This window comes from Ixodes scapularis, unplaced genomic scaffold (assembly GCF_016920785.2).
Source record: "Ixodes scapularis isolate PalLabHiFi unplaced genomic scaffold, ASM1692078v2 PGA_scaffold46__3_contigs__length_2488377, whole genome shotgun sequence".
Taxonomy (NCBI): Eukaryota; Metazoa; Arthropoda; class Arachnida; order Ixodida; family Ixodidae; genus Ixodes; species Ixodes scapularis.
This window is the reverse complement of record NW_024609875.1, coordinates 1,715,448-1,738,757: the sequence shown is the minus strand read 5'-3', so window position 1 is coordinate 1,738,757 and position 23,310 is coordinate 1,715,448.

Below are 23,310 nucleotides of genomic sequence, written 5' to 3'. Positions count from 1 at the left end.
AGGAAGGTTAAAAACTCCTGACGTCAGGGCAAGACACATCCAAGGCTACAAACCGATCTCACCAGCTTGTTTGACTACGCTACCGCTGCCGCAAGGCATCGGGGAACTTTAGTCTTTTTGCACGTGCGGCAACCTCGCTGGAGCACTGCGCGCGTGGCCGTCTGTCTCCTGAGAACTAAAGTTATGGCGGCGTCATGCATGTCCCGAACGCTTAGTGAGATCGGTCTATTAACTCCTGTCCAAAATGTAATCGTACGCATTCGATCAAAACGAGAAGCACAAATTTGAAGGACTCACCCAAACTCCAGGCACGTCGATTGATCAACTTGAAACGCGAAGAGTGACGATTACTTGTTGCCGAGCCGCCGATCTCAAGTGATTCGAGCTGCTTGAGCTGCCAGTGGGGATGGTGCAGAGTACGCATGCGCTGTGCGCGACATATTGAGCGGTGTTTTGCGCCACCTGCTAATATACGCGTGCGGCAGCGCGGCGCGTTTTGTTAACGTCCCTTGCGCTGTCTTCTGGGCGACGTAATTTATTCTGAGGTGAATTTCATCTTCTGATATAGCGTACGCACCTACGAGCACCAATAAAAAATACATCAGAAGCCGACATATGCCGCTGACGGGAAGTTTCTAACCAAGAACTGCCTGTTGGCACTGAGTGACTGTTTTCATTTTGGTTGTGTGTTTGTGTTTTTTTGACTGACGTATATTTTTTCGGCTGCGCTGTCACATCAAACATCACGTTTTGTGTTTGATGCATTCAGATCGAACATCAGAGAAACGTGTTTTTTCCAACGCCAAATAGGGCCATACTGAAATATGTCAACACGACTGTGGAGACGACTTTCTCGGCAACGAGTTCAAACGCAACATCGCTACGCCAGGGGTAATTTGGAGCATAGTGAACGTTAAGCACTTTCGTAAAAAGCTGGCAACCGAAATATTAAAAACGCATACCACATCCTGATGCATATATTCTGATCTCTCCCACAGACCCGCTAAACCTAATTGGATGGGTGTGGTGCTGTACCACAAAAGGTTCAGACAGACACTACAGGATTCACGAAAACCCTATGACGGGTCTCTTAAACCCTTTAAAAAATCTTGAAGGATACGTCAGGCACTTTAGAAAATTTCAACAAATATGTGAGACCACTTAAACGTTCTTTAAATGTACCTACAAACGTTTCAAGAATCTTGGGGGACAGCAAGACGGATTTTCACTACGGTGTCCAACAGTGCAAATTGGTTGCGATGTGTTACTTAGAAGGGTCATACCCTGATTGACTGCGCAATTTTTAGAGCGCAGCTCTTAGGGGCCCGTTTCCAGCCTGAGCGGCGTCGGTGTCGGCGTAACCGGGGGGGGGGGGTGTCACGTGACCCCCCCAAGGTCACATGACCCCCCCGAGGTCACGTGCCCCCCGAGGTCACGTGACCCCCCTCCCCGAGGTCACGTGACCCCCCCCCCCCCCGAGGTCACATGACACCCCCGAGGTTACGTGATCCCCCGAGGTCACGTGACCCCCCTCCCCCGAGATCACGTGACCCCCCGGGGTCACGTGACTAAACGCAGGTGACGTGAACCCCCTCAGTACCCTTCCCTACTCCTCCTCAAGAGCTGCGCTCCAATTCGGCGTTACAGGGATTTGTAAACGGCATTAATTTTAGAGCGCAGCTCTTAGGGGCCCGTTTCCAGCCTGAGCGGCGTCGGCGTCGCCGTCGGCGTAACCGGGGGGGTCACGTGACCCCCCGAGGTCACGTGACCCCCACCCCTGAGGTCACGTGACCACCCCCCGAGATCACGTGACCCCCCCGGGGTCACTTGACTACCCGCAGGTGGCGTGACCCCCCTCAGTACCCTTCCCTACTCCTCCTCAAGAGCTGCGCTCCAATTCGGCGTTACAAGGATTTGTAAACGGCTTTCATTTTTTTGTAATTTCTTTCTAATGGTCAAGCGAATGTATATCCGTAAGAAAGGTCTTGACAGTCGCTATACCAGCGTAATCACCGTGTCCTTGTCTCTGCTCATACCAAGTTCCACGGCCAAAGGTGGAAGGGGGCTGAAGATTCGATATAGGCAGCCAGTAACTGCTGCCTATAGCCAAAACGAGTTTTGTTTGTTTTTTTCTTCTGAGGTGACAGCGGTTATATTTAGCTGCACGTTAAAAAAAATGACGAATTCGTGCATTCGGGTGCACAAATTTGTAAGGTGCTACAAGACGAACGGCTTCGGCGTATAGCTAATGAAGTGAACGTACACAGATTGGCCCTGTTTGACGTGTAGTTTAAAACGACTCTAATTCATGCGGCTAGAGTAACAAAGAAAAATTTGCCAAAGTTAAGCTGGCGAAGGAGGAAGTCGACAAAATCAGGACCGCCAATTCTACAGCGAAGCTGTAAAAGTGGCCAAGGAAATTTTCGTGTCGATGGCGTTGTAAGCAAAAACCTTCCGGTGAACAACTGAAGACAAAACAGCGTGTCTCCTTTGAAATCAGGCATACATCATACAGCTCAGTATCCGTTTCAATAAACAAAACCACAAAACAAGCCTCAAAACCACCTGATGAATGATAAGGCGCCTGTGAACAATAGGAACTCCCTCCCACGCGTTCCGGTAAAGATTAGGTTTGCAGCTGCTTCGAAACGGGTTTGCATCATTCGAAGCCCTCGTGTGAAGTGAAAACCGCATAATGGATGATAACGGCACCTGCGAACAATGTGAAGCACGCTCCTTCTTTCCGCGTGTGTTTCCCGGAGAAAATTACGGTTGCGTAAGCTACTTCGAGTGAAAAAGTACCCAATATATTGGGTACTTTTTGTGGTGACGTCCCTAAGTTATTTCAAGGCTATAGCCTTGAAATAACTAAGGGACGTCACCACACTTTCATATATAAAAGGGTGTGGTTACCTACATTTCACTTGTCTGGTTTCACTCTTTGTGCAGCCATGTGCGCGGAGTTTCAACTGACATCACAATGGGTAATTGCTGTGGGTGTCGTTTACAGCTTCGCTGTTCAACCAGCTTCACAGCGTGGATTGGAGCCTCAGTTTTTTTGTTTGTGGTGTAATAACGACGGCTTCTTTGCCTGAGCGGCATTAACTATGCGTTTACACGTGCTTGTTTGAGAATTGATATATATGTTGGTCTATGGACCCTGCAAAAATTTGCTATTTTTGTGATAAATGGGTTGCCGTGACTGGACCCATTTCTAGCATAAAAATAATGTAGTTACGTTTTACAAACTGTTTTCTTATATTTACGACTTTGTATGGCGCTGCTACTTGCAAAAAATAATATTAAAACATTACTAATATTCTACATATTATTGACTTGCAAAGTTAAGAGCGAACTACTATTATTAGCTTTGTTTCTTTTTATGTGCCAATAGAATTTAAAACACTTTGGACGAAATATTCAAATTGCAGTGTTTCCTTTTGGGCTGTTTAATTTTTTATGTTCTGTAATCCGCTAAACGTTTTATCTTGATCAAGCGAACCAAACTTCATTGGTTTCTATTCACGCGCATCAAGGGGCATTAGACAATAAAAATAGCAAAAGCAAATAGAAGCGTTATAGTGGTGAGGCTTTGCTTTAATTCCTGGTGACTTACTAGGTACATATATTTTGAAAGAGAGTGATGGATAATCCGCCATGCACGCGTTGCTTCATTGGCAACTGTAGATAACTAAATAAAGATATCGATTTTATTTTGGGGTGGCTGGGACAAAAGGGGAATTAACACCTGACCCGGGTCCCCTACCCCATACAAGTTTCTGCCGCCTAATGGCGCGTTTATACTTTCTATGACAACGTGGGTTTCCGAGACTGGACGCGTTTCTAGCCTGAAAATTGTGTTCTTACGTTTTACAATTCCATTTCTTTCATTTATGAATTGGTATAGCGCTGCTCCTTGCAATGCTATTAATCTGTGCTGCATGTCTTTGTGTATTCAACAAAAACATGCAGCACAGATTAATAGGAAGGTTGTCTTCGCTAGATTTATTGTGCAAGAAAACACCGGCGGCACGCATGCAATGTAAAATACAAAACTAACAACGGTCTCAGCAAAATGAACAAGTTAAGAGCTCCTCACGGGACCGGCGCTGCCACATACCTCTGTACAGAGAGGATGGCCTACTTGAGCCGGGGAGCCAGAGAGAGATAAGCGCACGAAAAGGGACTGGTTTTGCGTACTTCGAAATCCACCAGCACGATTCACCGTGATACTGCATGCAGATGCCGCCATGAAGGACGTGGAGTATATGCTCCAGAAGAAAGCCGGGAGACGAGAAATCGCATGGTTGAGCCTGCGGTGCTGGGCCGCGGGCAATTGGCGCACTAGGCGTTACACACGTACTGGAACGCGAGCTTTGGCAGGGTCTTTTTTTTCACAGACGCACTGCACTACAATGTTTGCGCCGTCGAAGAAGAAAGCTCGCGCCAGGTTCATACGTGCATTAGAACCACAAAGCAACAGGCAGTGCATTTTATTTTACCACTGTGCTTGTTTTGTTACATCTTGCTGTTTCCAGAACATTCAAAAGGGTGTTATCTTTTGGAAAATATCGGTTCGACGATTTTCTGGTGTGAAACGATGAGCGGAACTTGGAAAGAGAGGGAACAGTATTTTTGTATGAAGTTAGGAGCAATCGTCCAACTGGGAGCAAAATATCAAATAGTATAGCTCAATCAAGATCTCTGCAGCGCAATAAAGTGTACCCAATCTAGCTTCCTTCTCGAAGGTATAACCGCACGCGATTCAGCACGGCCTCACTTATTTTCATACCAAAACCTCATGAATAAGCGATTTATGCAAATGATTCATATGGTCGATGCCAACCCCAAGTCAGAATTCTAAACTCCCGTTCACACACTTGCGACTTCTTGGACCGGAGAGGCTAAACACCCGTTAAGGCGATTGCTACCGAAAACGGACTACTGAGACAAGACAGGCGTTTAAGCGTCTTGCGTCAACTTACGATTTGACGTGCTGCTGCGGAACCGGTTCTAAGACGTAAACAGAGGTTTCAAATCCGGTTTTTTCTCACTTGGTTGCAGTCAAATGCAAGTGTGTGAACGGACCTCAAAAATCGTGTTTTTATCATTTCGTGACGGCTGACGACCGGCTCTGCTACAGCGGAGATGTTCGCAGGCCGCCACAAGAGGCTTAAAAAACCGGCCGCGTCGAAGTCGGTTGTAGTCAAACGAAAAACAATGACCTGGCCTTGAAGGCCTGTTCACACACTTGCGAGTTCTTAGGACCATGTGCAGTGGATCGAAGTAATATGTCTTACTACTAGAGCAGAGGAATCGAAAACACATTGGCGTCACCTATGATCAATCGGTTCGCCGTGGAAGACCTCACGGTACCGTAAAATTTCCCTTTTTTTTCGCGCAATATGCTTTTTTTAATTTAAAAAAAATTTGGTCGGAGCTATAAGCAATATATTTTATAGGTTGTACGACTAGGAACATATTTTTTCGCAGATACCGCAAATCTTCGCTCTAGCGAAAGGCAGTTCCAATGTCAGAACATAGATTCGCCAGGGTACAAATGGGTTTTCTCGTCGTAAGGGATTTAAGGTTCTCGGTTCAAGACGCGTAGGAAACCTTACATAAATGACCAATTAGTTTCATTTGACCTTCTAATATGTTTTTACAGAGTCACATGAATCTCAAACGAAACTCAACGTCAAATGAGTTTTATCATTGCAAACCCAATATTTATTATTTTGACTACTCACTACAGATTAAAAAGAGTGTTATTATTACCCACTCAATATCCATTGTCTTGAATTCACTCTACACATTCAAGTAAGCTTTTCGTTACCCTACCTACTCAATAAATATAATTTTTCGCTTTACTTAGACATTCAAATGAGTATTGTCATTTAAAATACAATATCAATTCTTTTAAGTTTACTCATTGTCATTTTCAATGTTTTATCGTTACCGACTCAATATCTATTTTTGTTTTATATATGTACTCATTACTTATGCAATTCAGTATTATCATTAAGAATGCAATATCTGTTATTCTGAGTTTATTCATACACGCTCAAGTGAGGTCTTTCATAAGGCATTTAATATACATCACCTTATCCACAGTGGAGAAATTTGATAAAGGCAAAGGTGAAGATAATCATGAATGCAGATTGCCCGCTGTTCAGAAGGCATTCTCCTTAAATAAATTCATACCCGAAATTGCAATCAAAGAACTTCTCATACGTATTAGCCATTCATTACCCCCTCTATGAAATAAAAATAATTTATTCAATTATCCCTCACTCCAACTGGCACACTGTCTCGGGCGATCAAAATGGCACAGGGATAGAAATAATGACTCATTATACAGCATGAGCTTCCCAAACTTCGCTACGCACTCAATAAACTAAAATATAAAATATATCCTGACACCACCCCGCTCCCTTCTCCATTAGCACTTGGCTATACCACAAGTCTTACCATTTGAGTGCACAAATGGTATTGAAATTAACTCTTAAATTTACTTGCCCTGGTAATACAGGTAATGAACAGTTAACGAGTTGAGAGCCGTGGGACGAAAACAATCCAGCAGTTGTGTCGCGACACACCGCTAGAACAATCACGACACCCCTGGGGTTCGCGCCTTACAGTTTAGGAAGCACTGCTGTTTAATATTGCAAATGCAGAGTGCTGCATAAAACATTTTTCAAAACATTATAAGTAGCAACTATTCGCCTATTACTGACCAAAAAGTTAAATTAACTTTAATACGAAATTGCAAAAATATAATACCAAGTTTCGACAGATTAAAAACCAGTAAGAACCGGACGAAATACACACTAGGCTGATTAATTAACACTTCACTGTGATTTTGTTTTACTTCAATGCACATGTCAATGAAAACGGAATAGGAATGCCAGATTGCTATTGGCCCAGTAGGAGGTTAGGCTGGTCGCAGAGGGACTTTGTTGAACCATTAGGAATTTTATCATTCAAACGAGAAGTTTTGTTGGCCCAATAGGAATGTCTAGGCCATTTGTACATGTCTATTTGAGCAATATGAACCAATTAGAGGCATGTCTGCCAGAACAATGAAAATACAAAATGGACGAAACTATTGCGAATCGGATCACTGTGAAAATGTTTCTGTACTCTTGGAAAGGGGGTAGTTTTTGGACGAAGCTGATATATTTGTCAGACATGCAACCGATGTAAAACTAGTCCCTGTCAGAAATGCACCGGCCCATTTGATGCACGTGTTATGTAACCTGGGCTGTGTGATGCAAATATCTATTCACATCTAAAGGATGTGTCCACACAAGAATGTCAGCATGTGCAAAAGTACATTTGCCAAGTTAATCATGCGACAAGGTTACATCTATTCTTCAATATTTTCGGATGGCAAAAATGTTCTCAGCCCAGGTTACTCAACTCACCATCGCTGTATATCTCTGCAGTTGTGAAAACAAATATTTTTGTAGATAAAAATAAATGCTAGAATCATAGACTAACATACAGTCACAGTTTAGAGGTAAAAAAGATTTTGCGATGCTTGCTTTTCTGAAGGTAATTTAGGAAAATACTCTAAATAAAACTTGGAAGCCTGGTGCGTTAAAAGAATGTATTAATAAAATACTGTAAGCTGATTGTAAATTAAAAGCCATTTCCACGAAAAATAAAGACAATATCCTGATGGGTTCAAACAAGAAATCTACTCCCTACTGCATTGTACCCGAAACAAATGGCTTGACGGTGCTAGTTATGATTTACACATTTATTTCCTCTGCTTGTAACGATAGTTGTATTCACACTTTTTTATTTCTATATTTCTAAAGACAATTTTACCGCACCCATCTATCACGATTCGGTCAGGTTAGGTTTCGGTATTTTAAGGAACTTGTACTGGTTACAGACTACAATTGCTGACGACACCAGTTCTTTGTTTTCTCTTTCCGACATGGTTGCGTTAGTCGGATGTTGCGTCGCGGCATAGAAATGTCTTTGGACATGAAAACATGCAAGTTTAATCAAGTTTGTCGAGTTGTGAAGTTTCCTCCTTTAATGATTACGTTCAAAAAGAGCGCGGAAGGCCCACGACGCGACAGTCCAACTAGTAACTCACAACAGTTGTTAAGCATGCTTCTTTGAACTTTGTTTGCATTGCAGACGCGTGAAACAAGTTGTGAATATTAGGAAGTTTTAGAATAACGTCCGCAACCTCAAATAAATATCATCGTCGCTACTCTGGATGCGATGAACCAAAACGAGCATTGGGGCTTGGGCTTTCGGCCCGTTGTTTCTCGGAAATGGCGTAGGTACAGAAAATGGCGGTGCCCAAGACATCTGCGTCGCGTCTTTGACGCCTGCGCCCGCTCGGCAGCTATGTGAGTCGCACTCGGCAACCGCGACCGCGGTCGGTATAGTCGAAGCGTATTAAAAACGTCAAGGATCGCCGGATTCACAACTCAAAGCTATCAAAGCGCGTGTACTTACAATCGCGGCAGAAGTGTAAACACGCCGGGGTAGTGGATCGTGTGGGCGTCGTCAGTTCAATTGGGCACCTTGGCAGTGCCGGAAACATGGGACATTTAGTATAGAACAACTATAAAAATGTTACTCCAGACAAAAAATTTGTTCAATTTTCAAAATATAACATTCTAGCTTCTAACTAAAAGCTGTCGTGATATTTTGACGGCACTTTAAGTGCGAGATGCTTGCGTTTTGGGTCCCCGGCAGAAATCGCTGTGCTAAAACTTTCCGCCACAATCCTCGCTATTTTGCCGTCCGTAACGCACACTAAAGTAGCGCCCGGTATCTTAAAACTCTATTTTCTCGGCACAGGTTTGCGTGTTAAGCTAGATTTCTATTTAAGTAGTTGTGCTACTTCCACCTGTGCTTATGTTCGGAACTGTGCGTAGCATAGTAAAAAAGTGCCACTCGTTCAGTGTAGGGTCAGACAAAGTGTAGCTAATGTCAACATTGCACGTATTGAATTCCTTAATGCCACTTTAAATATATAGCTTCAGAAGACGTCTTATTGGTCTAGCGGTGGAGTGATGTCGTCCAACTATATTTGATTTTATTGATCATACTTCGTTTCTCTTAACAAGTTAGACTTCCTTGGAATTCGGTTCATGCAGAGCCACAATGCCTTTGCAATCAAAATGGTTCAAGAGGAGAGCCTTCTTTTGTTCGGAAGTAATGGATGTGGACTGGATGGTACTGTTAGGGCAAACTTCGCTCCCTGACCTTCCAGAATGATCTGCGTTTACATACCTACGTATTTGTTGACCTAACTAAATGAAGCCTTGTTAGGAATCCCAGAAACATAAAGTTGATATGGGTTCTTCGGAAGGTTGACCTTTGCTGGATAAGTTTTGAAGGCAGTTAAGCTCACGATGAAGACAGAAGAAAAGAGAAATCCAGTCTCTTAATTTTTTTTTTTTTAATTTCTAGCATGCTTTAGTCATGTCGTATTACACCTGAGACTGCGGTGGAAGAAATCGGAAGAACTTTCAGTAGAAGGAACAGACACAGAGAACGTCTCACTGAGACGTTCTCTGTGTCTGTTCCTTCTACTGAAAGTTCTTCCGATTTCTTCCACCGCAGTCTCAGGTGTAATACGACATGATTAGCTACCACCAGCTCGCCTGCACTCTCACCGTCTTTTCACTAATGCTTTAGTCGTTTATCTAATGTCTTCAGTTTAAATAATTTTCTGTGGCGATATCATCCTCATCTTTGCCAAGCCATGGATTAACTCTTTCTGTTTGATCTGCTGCCCATTTCAGGATTTCAAGCAAGAAGTATGCCACTCTGCTCTAGAACATTCAAGACTCAAATTTTGACAGGTACATCATCAAGATGCCTTGATAAAAATAGCAAATATACCCCAAGACCTTATTTGCATCATAAAATGTATTAAGGCACCACTATACCCGATGTGCTCATGAAGATGGCTTGTTTGTTAGTGTTCATTAGCCATTTTCTAGTTGGTATTACTGTCCTACCATTGTGTAATTATTTTTGAAGTGTCTGAGCAAGCGTGCATTAATTACTCTATTATATTTCATGTATCAACAACTCTACCCTTGTCAGCTAATCGCTCCCACTCCCCTCTATAATGCCCTTCGGGGCCTTGAGGTTAAATAAATAAATAAATAAATAAATATGCCAATAGACAAATACACCTATAGGCCGAAACACCGATAGGCCAATACATCTATTGGCCGAGACACAAATAGGCCGATACACCTATTTTCCGATGCAGCCATTGGTCAATACACCACTTGGCCGATTCATCTATTGGTCAATAAACCGTTGCGCTATCGGTTTTATTTAGCAGAATTTTTGCTAGAACACTTGTTCCTTCCCGCTTCATTTTTTTTTTTCATTTTCATTTTGCAATTCTGATTTGACCAAGCCAAGGGCCGGTGTTATTCACAAACGAAGTAGAAGCAGTGTGTTACCGGCTTGCGTCACTTCGAATCATATCATTGCATGCCTCGAGATGAATGTCCCTGTTCATACACCGCTGGAAGCGGGACTGCCTTCAAAATGCAGTTCGGCACACTGTTTGAGAAGTATGGGGCATGTGTTGAATGACCTATGCGGTTGTCACAGGTTCGGGGTTTGTGAACCCTAATCGCTCCAAGTCCCACATCCCTCTTCTCGTCTTCCTCTTCACCTTGGTTCGGAGCTGGGCCGGCAATAATATCATCCGAGCTCGTGTTTTTGGCACTCGAATAAACGTGCATGAGGATAAGAATTAAACCCCTCCGCCCCCCCCCCCCCCTTTCCCTCCGAACCACCCTTAAACAGAAGAAAATGGCGAAAAAGACAAAATTTGTGTGACAGCGATGTTCCATAGAAACTCCCGTCTTTTAATCACTCTGCTTAAGTCTTTGCAAACATTTCAGTAAACCGCAGCTGCGAAGGTGAGGTGGAGGCTCTCCAAAATAGACACAAGTCCCTGAAACGAGGCTTTCAAGATTCCGAAAATAGTTTTGGTAGGTTAGTAATTGACACACTTTCTAAATATTTGGGCCATGTGACGATAAAAGTTTTAACCCGATTAATTGGTCACATTATTTTTAGGCATAATATCTTTAAAATAATCAAACTTAGCTATTGAATTATCCTTTGACGACTTCGTTTACTTTCTTATACTCAGCGCAATGTAAACATTTCAGGCTCTGCCAAGATGGTCAAGAAGCTCGAAACATTGGTTGGACCTTCGTAGAACTCCAGCGAAAACCAAGCGAAGCAGCGGTGGCCAACCCTAAGGTATTATTTTTATGCATTAACTAAGGCTTGATGTCAACATAGCTTATGGTTGGCATCCAAACTTAGCGCTCAGAAAGATAGTAGTAAATGCAAATAACCTAAAAACCACAGCAGATTGGAGCTACTTCTGTGAAGTTCTGTAAAACTCAATTTCGCGAGGCTCTGGTGTCTACGACCGTTTTTTTTTTTTTAATTTTTATTATCATTTTATGAATTGAAGGATAGAATTACAGTCCCCAGTTGGTGGCATTCGGATATCGCTCAATTCGCAGATTGAGATTGTGTACTGTGCCCGATATGCGCAAAATTATGGCTGCCCAAATTTAGAGTTTTGCAGAATTGGTCAGAGGAAAGCCATTGTGTTTGTAGCTGAGAGTCGCAATGTGTTATTTTCTTGCTTCGGAGTGTTGTGTTTCATTTATTGCTTTCTTTTTTATTTGATTGGATGCTCAGTCATAATTTAATCACTCATAGTGAAAAAACAGCACGAACAAAAAAAAAAAAACGGACGAAGAAACGACTATGCGGTGCTGTAAATCAGCACCGCATAGCAGATGCACACTTTATTTTGTGAGAAAAATTAATATGTACTGAGCTGCCTGTATCCCCTATGGTAAGTTAGTACTTGTGCTCTTAAAGCTCGACTGACAAAGGGCACACTTACGTGGAAGAGCGGCTTTGAAAGCTGTTCTCCACAGAAAGGAGCGGTTTCCTCCTTTCTGCGAGTGCAATGAAGCTTGGGATCCTGTTCAGTTTCGTCGCCATTGATGGACAGTTCTGCCTTTGCAAGTGTTAATGCTTCTGCTTCTGTTTAAGATTGCCTTCGGAGACTGTTTTTGTCGACCAGAACATACTTGCCCGCCTCTTGCAGCAAACGTATCGGCCACAAAATATGCAAAAAGCCGGCTGTAGGTCGTCTTCCCTAATGAAGAGCCAAAATGCAGAAGCCTCCGCGGAACGAAATCCAATGCGCATAAGAATTCACCGACCAAGGAGGCGCTGGATCCTGTCGGGTTCCAAGCGATCCTTAGTATGTGCTCTTTGGTTTCACTGTGTTCATCCCAGTTCTTAACAACGGTCTCATTTTAAAATAGGGTGCTCTAATGTACGTGCTACAATAACAGGGGAATAGTGTTTACACTGACTTTTATCTAAAAGTTCAAACCGCATTTAAACTTTCAAACAAATAATAACTGCACATGTGCCTCAGGGCCCATCTATAAACCAAGAGAGGATTGTGGAAACAACAAACCTTACTTTGAGTAACTGGGTTATGGAGGCAGTGAATTGTATGTTTGTTTTGTCTGCCCTGCTAGAATTTGATTGGAGGGACGAAATCACTTGTGCAAAATATGTTCTAAACGGGTGAGGTAGAACAGCCTTGCAGTGAACAAAGGTTTAGTTTTAACACTCTTTTGCTTTGTGTCCATAAGGCGTAGATCTTACATTGAAGTTTTATTAGCTAGTCTCTTCAACGTTTGAACTTTCATCGTGCCAGCTGGGTAGTGTGTAATTGTGATTTTATAGCGCGAGCAATATTTTCATGCTGGCGGTAAAAAGTTTCGGCTAGCAGTTGACATGGTTGGACAACGGTGTGCATGCTTGCTTTCTTTCTTGTGACAGATTAAGCGAAATCGCTCATTCATTTTATGTTTAAAATTTGTTTCAGACAAGGGGGGTGGCCCTCCTGGCGCTGACGAGAAACCTGTCTTCTCTGCTCTGTTGTTGAGGGAAATTTAAAGGGTAAATATTGCAGCTGTAAGTTTTTTTTGTTTTTTTTTATTGTTCTGTCCTTGCTACTATTAAGTCCTGCGGATTTCTCTGGACGCTTCGTCTTTTTGTTTTTATGGTACTGTGAACTTTTCTCATAGTCCGTTGCAACTATAGAATAGCCGAAGCCCCTTCCGCAATGCCCTTTGCTCGCCATGATTGGCACTGTCCGCTCAACTGTCATCCTCTCTAGTGTTTGCTTATTATGAAAAAACGAAGGGCTTTCTGTCATTGTAGAGTTGCAACAGAGTATAGTGCGACCTCGGTAAATTCAATTGTTTCGAAGTGTCCTAGTGGGCACTTGTGTATTTTTATAGAAGGACTCGGAAACATAATTTGCAGCACGCATATGACTTCACGAGCGGGAAAAAACGGGCTTTTCGCTACGCAATTAACCGGATAAAACTTTGTTTTCAACATGACGCTGGAAAAAGTCGACTTTGGTCTTATAAACGGTGAGTAACAGAAATATTGTGCTAGTGCCCCCACGTTGGGTAGGTAATGCTGTGACCGCCATCGTAATTTCTTTCAATGCTTGTCCTGGCTCTTTTCACGTCTGATATTTTCACTGTCCTTTTGCCAAAAGTGAGTGACAGGTCCCGATAGGCTTCCAGAAGAAAGTGGTCACATATGCGGAAATGCATAGCAAGTTCGAAGCGCAGTGGCACGTGACAAATTCTAATACATTTATAATAAGTTTCAAAGAAATTTTTATGCGAAACTCTAGATACACTGCTTCGAGCCTCTGTTGAAATTCAAATATTTTTTTCTACTGCGTTGCAAGTGAGGTATTGACATGCCATCTCATTAGGCATATTGTGACTGGTCGGAATATACCCAATGAGATGGCATGTCAAAACCTGAATTACAACGCTCTAGAAAAACAAAATATATTTTCAGCAGAGACTCAAAGCAGTGTATCTAGACTTTGGAATAAAATTTTGTTGAAATATACTACAAATTCTCATGAGCTGGAACATCGAAATCTCAATTGAAACGCAGTGGCCAACAGCAGCATAAAGAGTAGTCTCAAGAGACTTTCAGATAATATTCAAATGATATATATTAGAAGCTTAATGCGGTAGCAAGACGAAACATCAAATGAAAAGCGGTGATCAATAGCTTTAGTAAACTCTTTATGGTACTTTACAAAACTCAATTGAAATTCTACTGAAACTCGAAAAGATGCAATGAGTAGACTAAATCAACGTTCAAATAAAATTCAATAAATGTTTTTGTAATGCATGCTTATGCATTTAATAAAACAAATATAAATTTGACGTCACCGCAACGATAAAAAATTACACAAGTGCACTTAAGGTTGCTTACGTGTAGGAAGGCGGAAGCCAGTCAAGGACGACGTCGTCCTAGACGTCTAGGGTGGCTTAGAGAAGCGACGCCTACAGGACGATATCCAGGAGGAAGTGGAAACAACGTCTAGGATATCCTCAAGTACGGCGTCTAGAGCGACGTTCATGACGACTTCTAGAACAACCTCTAGGACGTCAAGTACTATTTCTAGGACGACGTCAAGAACGACGCCTAGAGGAGGACACTTAAGCAGGCTGTGGTGTATTAACGTGGGCGGCCACGTTTGCCTGTGGAAGCTGCCGTAGATGTGGACGCTGTTGCCGATGTCGAGGCCCAGTCGCCTCACAGTCCATCGCACAAAGCACGCAACCAGCAGGGATAAAATCCGAAGCGTACCTTTTGCACGGGGCGCTCCGCCGGTGACATCACGCTGATGACGTATGATGACGCATATTTTTAGGTTATCTTTCGAGCACAACAACAGCACCGCCGACGCCGCATGTTTTTGAGATAATGTAACAATTGAGGTCGTTCAAGAGGCGAAGCCAAGGTAATGGGACAAGTAGGGTCGCCTATTGAGAGGAAGGGCCGTGCAAACGTGTTTTATCGGGGTTTTCGTCGCTTTTTTGCTGATCAATTGGACAAGTAAGGCTCTCGCCTTAAAAGATGATACAAACTTTTTTTTGTTTAGCAAGCTTTTTGTGTTTCGGTAACTTATTTTTATCAAAGAGTTTGAACAGCGTCAAGTACATCCTTCGTCTAGTCGTGAAAGTCGTGAAAGTGAAGCGGGCCAAAATTTCCAGTGCGTTTCACCATTCCTCCTAGTATAATCCTTCGAGCTACCTGCCGAGAATCGCAGGCCTGTCTATTTATTATTTATTGACATTGTACTTACGTCACCCTGTGGGGATAATTGCAGGGGGTTTAGAAAACATTACAACAATGGGAAAAAGAAAACGTCTTTCTCATCAGTGGACACAATATCATCCGGTAGGAACGTTCCTCTCTCTCGCGGTTTCGACAAAGAATAAATTAGCAAAACTGTCAGCCCCTTAAGTGGAAGCAGCAACCTTTTTGGAATGATCACAACGAGAAGATACGTAGGGTATGGCTCCATGAGATAGGTAGCTTTACCTATTTCTGCTTTGTTGTGAAAGGCATCAGGGAAGAATTTTAGTTTTAGTTTTTTTTCTTCTAGATTCGAATTTTTTCAATCTCAACATAGCTATCATATATGTAATGCTACCATAAGGGTTGTAGTTGTTCAATACAAAAGGGGCGGCTTGATTTTGAATTTTTTTCCGGCTTATTGATCAGGAGTCGTGATAAGGGCCCCACACAACGCACGCGTAATCGAGGATCGTTCTTATCAAAGAAAAATAAAGTGTTCCTTTAAAGTTTTGTGACGCGGATCTATGATTTCGGCGGATAAGATAAATGATTTTACTAGACTTTCTGATTTTAAGCTCTGAATGGCTGTTTCATTTTAGGGAAACCGCAAATAGCACTCCTAGGTAAAGATAATCGAACACAGTACAGAAAACGGTCCCGTTCATTCGGCTGCTTTGAAAATAGTGTAGCTTACTTCTCGAAAAACAAATATGTTTGCATTTAGTTATGTCTAGGCTCATATTCCACTGATTGCACCAAGAAGGTAAAACGTTTATGTCAGTTTCTAATACGGCAAGTTCATGTGACGTGTTTATTTCCTTTATAATACGCAGTCATCGGCGAAACGTTGAATATGAGACTGCATATTTTCGGTGATGTCATTTATGTATATGAGGAAAAGTAGAGGCCCTAAACACTTTTTTGTGACACACCCAACGTAGCCCGAGTTGATGTGGATATAGTACCGTTAAGCACAACAGGCTGCTTTCGACCTTATAAATAATTTTGTATCCAGTTGAGGACGTTTGGATCTATGTTTAGCACTGCGAATTAATACAACATTAGCTTATATAGGACCCTGTCAAATGCCTTGCAAAGGCCAAGAACGCGCACTCGACATATTTCCTGCTGTCTAGTGATCTGGATATATGAGGATAAAATTCTACCAATTCTGTGTTGCAAGAGTAGCCGCTTTAAAAATCAAGATGCGAGGGGTAAAAGAAGTGTGTTGAATCCAGGAACGAGTAAAGGTTACTACTTAGATGATAATAATGTTAATGAAATGGGGCGATCATTTTCAACACCAGCTTTAGACCCCGATGTAAAAACTGGTGTGACGTTTGACATCTCCCAATCCTTTGAAACCACCCGCATTTTTAACGATTCACTGAATATAACAAAGCCGCCTCGGTGGCTCCGAGGCGAGAGCGCTGGCCTACGGATACCCATGTGGCGGGTTCGAATCCCGGCCGGGATGCCCGCAATCTGACGGAGGCTTATTACGAAGGAGGCGCCGTGTAACCGAGCTTTCGGTTGCACGTCAAAAGATCCCCAGGTGGTCCAAATTAATCATCCGTCCTCCGCTGGGGCGTGCCAGATGCCCGTCGTTAGTTTGACACATAAAATCCCCAAATTTGACTTTGACTGAATATAACAAAAAGACAACGCGCTACAGATTCACTGACCTAAAGAAAAATAACAGGGGAAATGTCATCAGGTGCAACGGCCTTAATTGCGTCAATTCCGTGCAACAACTTCACGATACCGTTCAGGTCAATTGTGATGTGGGCATTGCGCTTTGCTGTTTTTGGTGAGCCACTGGATATGCCAGATGGAAAGACTCTTCCAAAAATGCCGACATAAATTACGAGTTGAAACATTCAACCTTCGCGTTATTAGGCACCGCCATACCACCATTAACTGTCAACGCAGGAATAAAAGTGTCTTCCTTTTTGTTCGCGTTAACAAACTTCCAGAATTCTTTTGGTTTTTTTTTTTTTAGATTTTTGTTAAACTTGTCAAAGAACACTTTTCTTCTTAGATTTATTTGCAATTTGAGAAGCTTATTGATTTCCGAAAGTTGGTCGAACTGACCAACTTTCGGAAAGCTTTTTTTACGCACGTCTGGCTTTACCTATATATCTGCGAATTTCTACATTAAACCGAGGTTTATTTATTTACGCTTCCTTATTTTATTCGAAAGAATATACACCTCTGCAAACTCTAGTACTTTATTTCTAAAAGCATGCCATATAGTTTCGACGTAACTATTCTCTGATAGACGACTGAATCTGTAAAAGTAGGATTCAAGCTCTGGAGCGATCATGTTGTTATAACCTTTGTATTACACAAATACTTTCCGTGAACACTCCGCTTGCTTTCGCTTTCCGGGCTCTGAGCGTTAGGCGACAACCGCGCAGTGAGCACGTATGCCGGGAAGTATAGTGACCTCGAATACAACAACAGGGAAATCGCATAAAATCAAATCCAAGACAGAATCCCTCGCGTCGGATTTTTAACATATTGTTCGAATCCAAATACACCAACCATGTCAGCAAACATTCACTAAGCGCGGGGCCCATCTGCAGCAAGAACTTCATCAGACCATTTGAATCTAGGCAGATTTAAGTCTCCTCCCAGGAATACGCTATCTGGAATTGTCGTCAACAAGTCACCTAGTTTGTCTATCAAGAAGGTATCACTATCTGGGGGGCGTTCAAATGTACCAAAAACTAAAGAGGTCCCCTTAGGTAAAAGTGCACGACACCAGACAGACTCAGGGTTGTTTTCGGAAAAAACTGGTTCACTGCTACTCCAGTCCGATGAACTTAGCGAACACGCACCACCTCCATGTCTATTTTTGTCTTTGCGGTATATGGTATAATCAAGGGGAAAAACTTTGGAATTAGAAACCAAGTCATATAGCCATGTCTTTGTTCTCTTAATAACATTGGGTTTGATACTCTCGACTGGAGATAAGAACTCGTCCTCTTTATTTGTTATGCCCCGAAAGTTCACGAGTAATAACAGAGCATCTAATCTTAGAAACCGGCATTTTGACATGTATTTCTCGCACTGCGTCAATCCTGCTGAATCAGTGCCGCCTTTTTACGAACAAGTACAGGCATGCTTTGTTCAAAATCCAAGACATACGTGTCTCCGTTGATAACAAGCTTGTCGTTTGTGATATATGCTTTGTTGTTTTTATTTTGTCTTTTTTCTTTTGAATAGTCCCACAGCTTGATCCGTTTTTCTCTCACAAGTGCACTGATATCCTTGGAAACACTGTAAGCAGTCTTTTTTTTATTTATTTAAAGAACGTAACGTAAAGAAAGAACGTAACAACACCATACGCAACGTATGGTGTTGTTACGTTCTTTCCAATTTTGAAAGCTTGCTATAATCGGCCGTAAGCTATGTTTTTTGAAAGTACTTAAACTGTGGGCCCTTTGTATTGAGGTGACACAAATGAGTAGATTACCTTTACATATGCGTCTAACAAGAGTTTCTGACTCCTCCCATGACTCTCGCATTGGTTCGTCAGGTATGCCAAAAAAAAAACACCCTGTTTCTCCTGCGGCTCCGATTTTCAATGTTGTCTAGTCTTGCTTCCAGCTTTCTTTTATTATCTTCAACATCTGAGATCCGTTGTTCGAACTGCCCGTTTTTTGCCATTAAATTCTCTACTTTGTTGTGAAATTCCGTTTGTTTGCTTTCAGTAGCATTTAACTTTGCGAAGACACTTTTTTGACCGTTTTAGAGTTCAGTGGATACATATTGTAGGGGTTCCAATTGTTCCTAAGTTGCCGGCCCACGATTATATCCTACGTCGCCACTCAGCAACAACAACAAGAGAACAAATAGCGATTTTTTTTGCAGTTTCGATTGCGCCTATTGCCCACTATGTCATGAAAGTGCTTATTCCTAGTGCTCGCTATCAAAGCTAGGTGATTGGGTGGAGCTGGCTGGAAACTAGCTACAGAACGGAAAGGGCCAGATGGGAAATCACAAACCTGCATCATGAGAGGTTTGTGTGAGCGCATGGCCTCGTTCCTGCCAGCTCCGAAACCCAGGAATTCCGTGACACGCGACGGCTTATATGCTGACTCGAACAGTCCACTCGGTTGACTCCAAGTGGACCGTTGGTTGCGAATGTTGTATTCTTAACAGCATTTCTTTTTTTATTTTCAGTTCAGTTTTTTATCTGTATAAATTAAGCTTATGTCCGACTAACCGGTTTCATTGCATGAAGCACAAGAATTGCGACCGCCAGTGTTCCTATTGGCTATCTGGTCATTGAAAATCATCTTGCGTTCCGCATATTTTTAAAAGTGAAAGTTTGCTTCTCCCATTGGGTGACAAATCGGAGTAAACGTTCATAAAGATGCTATTGAGTGGCCCGCGGTGCTAAATCATACGCTCAAAGCCGACCCTCGTCCTTACGGTCGTTCTAGAAGTGGTCCTATACCTCTATGACGACCTCACTTTTCAAAGTACGTAAAAAAGAAGCGGCGTCCGTCGGCATTGTGACAAAAAGATGACCATAAAAATACGTCATCAGGCGCAATCAGCATGTTGTCATCAAGCGTCATCATACTTCCATGCTCAGGGCCGAACGAGCAGCGCTCGGATAATGAATGTTAGAGAACTCGAGTTTCTTCTTACTCGGGGCGTAACTTTTATCATTTTTGCCACGTGTCTTTTTCTCGAAAGTGGCTGCTCATTCTCACCCCGAACGCTCCGTGCTCGAATCTTTTGGGCCAAATTTTCGCCATGTCGACGCACACTAGATAAGAAACTGCCGGTGACCTTGCCGAGTCAGTCTCGCTCTCGCTTGCTGTTGCGCCACCAAATTGCCACCCGCCTTTCCTGCTGTCTCGACGCTCGTTATTTATTTTGTATGGCTCAAGTTCGCCGATTAAACCTTTACTCTTTAGTTCACTGTTCATCCTCTCGTCGCCTTCTTTCGTTAGATTGATAATGGAGGTGCGGGGTAACAACCCCCGCACCGAGGAGAATAAGCTGCGCTTTCTCATAAGAGGCGTGAAGAGCGACATGTTCGGCGGGGCTGTATAACACTCGAGCGGACAAGAGAGCGCCGACATTAGAGCGCCGACAGTAGAGCGCCACGACGTTAGCGCGCGCGACACGAGAGCGCCACGACGTTAGAGCGCACGACTCGAGAGCGCAGCGACATTAGCGCGTGTGTCATTAGAGCACCCGTCACGAGAGCTCACAACCAGTGCGAGTGGCCCGACCCCACCGACCACTTGTTCGGACATCGCGTGCTTTATGTGAAAAAGGCGGGGATTTATGCCGCGGAATTCAGCAAGGAAATGACAAATGAGTCAGCTAAATGTTTGCGTGTGACAAGCCAGAGGTAATACAAAATCTGACAGCAGAAAAGAAAAATACTATCAGTAGCATTCACCTCTGCAGTGAAAAAAACAAACATCGCAGCTGACCTAGCTTCATTAGTTCTTTGATCCTAATTATTAAAGTTCACCACCGCCCTGAAACATTTTTATTTTAAAATTTGTCAATACGTTTAAAAGGCAAGAAGGAACATGTAACATGCTTAACCTTATTCTGGGGTTTTCAAGATTAATTTCGGGAAAGGAGCTCTCGTGCCAAGTATCATCCGCCAACCATTCATATTGTCACAAATGACAATTGCACTAAACGTTTAATCCGGGAACATGTGCCTACAATGAAAATGAAATATGCGTTGATGTCAGCGTAGCAGGGGGATAGAGCGCCGGGGCGAGACCGAAAGCATCCAGTGCGGCAGGTACCATTTCCATGCGCTTCTTGGAATCTGGCCTTGACTCATTGGTTCTGTCGGAAAAGCTGAAATTTTTGTCGGAAAAAGCTGACGTACGAATCCTACAATGAATCCTTTAAATTTACCACCTGTGGCACTGTCCTTGTGTAGAATTTCGGTCTCTATTTATGTCTAAAACGTTTCTGCACAAACTTTTGTATCTGCTTGTACTGCGGATTTTTCTTCGATATTCATATTTTTGAAATCTTTGGTAGTCGTATATTTCTGATTTAAAGCCCCTCGGTCGGCCCTAGACGATTAGACTACATTCTAATAACAGAGGGGGAGAAGCTACAGTTTTGTAGAATGCAAAGAACGGACTAAGCGATGGACAAGTGTTCTTTTTTTTTGTAGGTTCTTTTCTGGGACATGCTAAAAGGGCATTGCCTTTAGGTTGTGTTCTATCAACAACAAAAGGTGACGTCGTCACCGTGACCGACGCGTCAACGAATGATAATTTTGGAAAAAATCCTCAACTATATTTCACAGATTTGCACGGGAGGTTTTCCTGTATCCGTCAAAAGGCTGGAAAGCTCTGCATCCGACCAAATTCCGCTGAGCTTTGCTTCGATGAGTTTTTTATGATTGTTTTTCAGCGGTGAGCTTTCTACATTACGGTCATGGACGTTACAATACTATTTAAAGAAACGTGATGGACGTCTGAATAGCCACCAAATAGATCGGAGCCCAAATGCCTGTCAAGAATAGATAGCAAAAAGTAAACAATTTATAGAATATCCGAGTGGCGCACCGCAGCACCGTGAAGAAACCTTAGACTCGCTGCTCCACTCAACTGCAGACATTCCCGGTACCTATATGCCCCACCCCACTCCCCCCCCCCCCTTTTCTTTCCGATGTCAGTAAACAATTGGTTAGAAAGAGTCGTCCGCGAATTATTTTTATTTTTTATGAAAGGCATATTCAATTAATCAAAAATCATCAATGGTCCGATGCGATGAATCGCACAATTTGGTTCTGTCTGCGGAGCCACGAGTACATCCCACATTTTGCAGGGTTCGCTCAACTGGGTTGCGCTCTCGTGCCGCGCGCTCAACTGATCGTGCGCTCGCGTGTCGCGCGCTCTAATTTCGGCGCTCTAGTGTCGTGCGTTCTAAAGGCGCTCTCCCGAGCATATCCATGCTTCCTACATTTACAACAAAGAAAGGAGGTTGAATGATTTGACTAACATAGCTCCTTAGCATAGCGCTATGTTGCGAAAGAATACTGTGCTTCATTTATACTCCATAGCACGTCATTTTGGATTATGTGGTGTGGCTAACTTTTTCTTTTTTAGAACTACAGTGTGTCCTAAACGCATAATCAGATCAAGATCTCGATGTTACTCGTGTCTCTAACCTTCAATTTGCTCTCCTAGGTGTTGCTGTTTCTGCTCCACCTGGAGAGGTTGTGGCCTCCTCTTGGCCACCTATCTTTGCCGTCAGGGATGGCGAGGTACGTACCTGGGCCTACAAGGCATTTTCGCTATATTTTTCACTCCATCGGCTTATTCTAGATAACAGACTAATAATACAAAAACAAGAAAACAAACAGGCAGGCACACAACGAGACAAACACAAGTACTGACTTCAAGGTGAACTAAAGACGTTTCTGAGACCGTCCTTTATTGGCGATAACGCATTAGCCCGGTTCTAAGCATCCTAAATATTCAAAACTTATGCTCGTGCGACACCTGTTTTCCTAATAGAAATAGAAAACAATATAAATAAAAAAAAGCGTGTTCACCTCCTCGTACTGGCATAGGACGAAAAGAAGAACTATCTTCGGAAAAGTGAACATGCGGATGACAGTGACAACAATGCTATCTGATAGCCGGGTTCCACAAAGTACATTTTAACAGTGAAAATAATACATACCCAGGGGTTAGTCAGCTAACCCGTTTCGCTAGTATACTAGCAAAGAAGGCAGACGTGAGACATAATGATGCCTATTTCTGAATACAAAAAGAGAAAGGGGGCTCGCAGAAAAAGCTGGCTTTCTCTTCGAAAAAAAAAATTTGCGGGGGGAGCGGGAAGAAGGTGAGCGGGTGAGACCTTAAAAACGAAGAAGTGGCCGCTGAATAGCTGCGGTGAGCCTCCCTCATAACGTATAGAAATCCCTTCGAGAGTAAACTGCTTTTTCAAATGTGGTGTGCTTGTTCGCTCTCAGATTCATTAAAATATTTATATAAAATCACCCGCTATATCGAACTGGTAGACGGTTTTTGCGAGTTCGATATA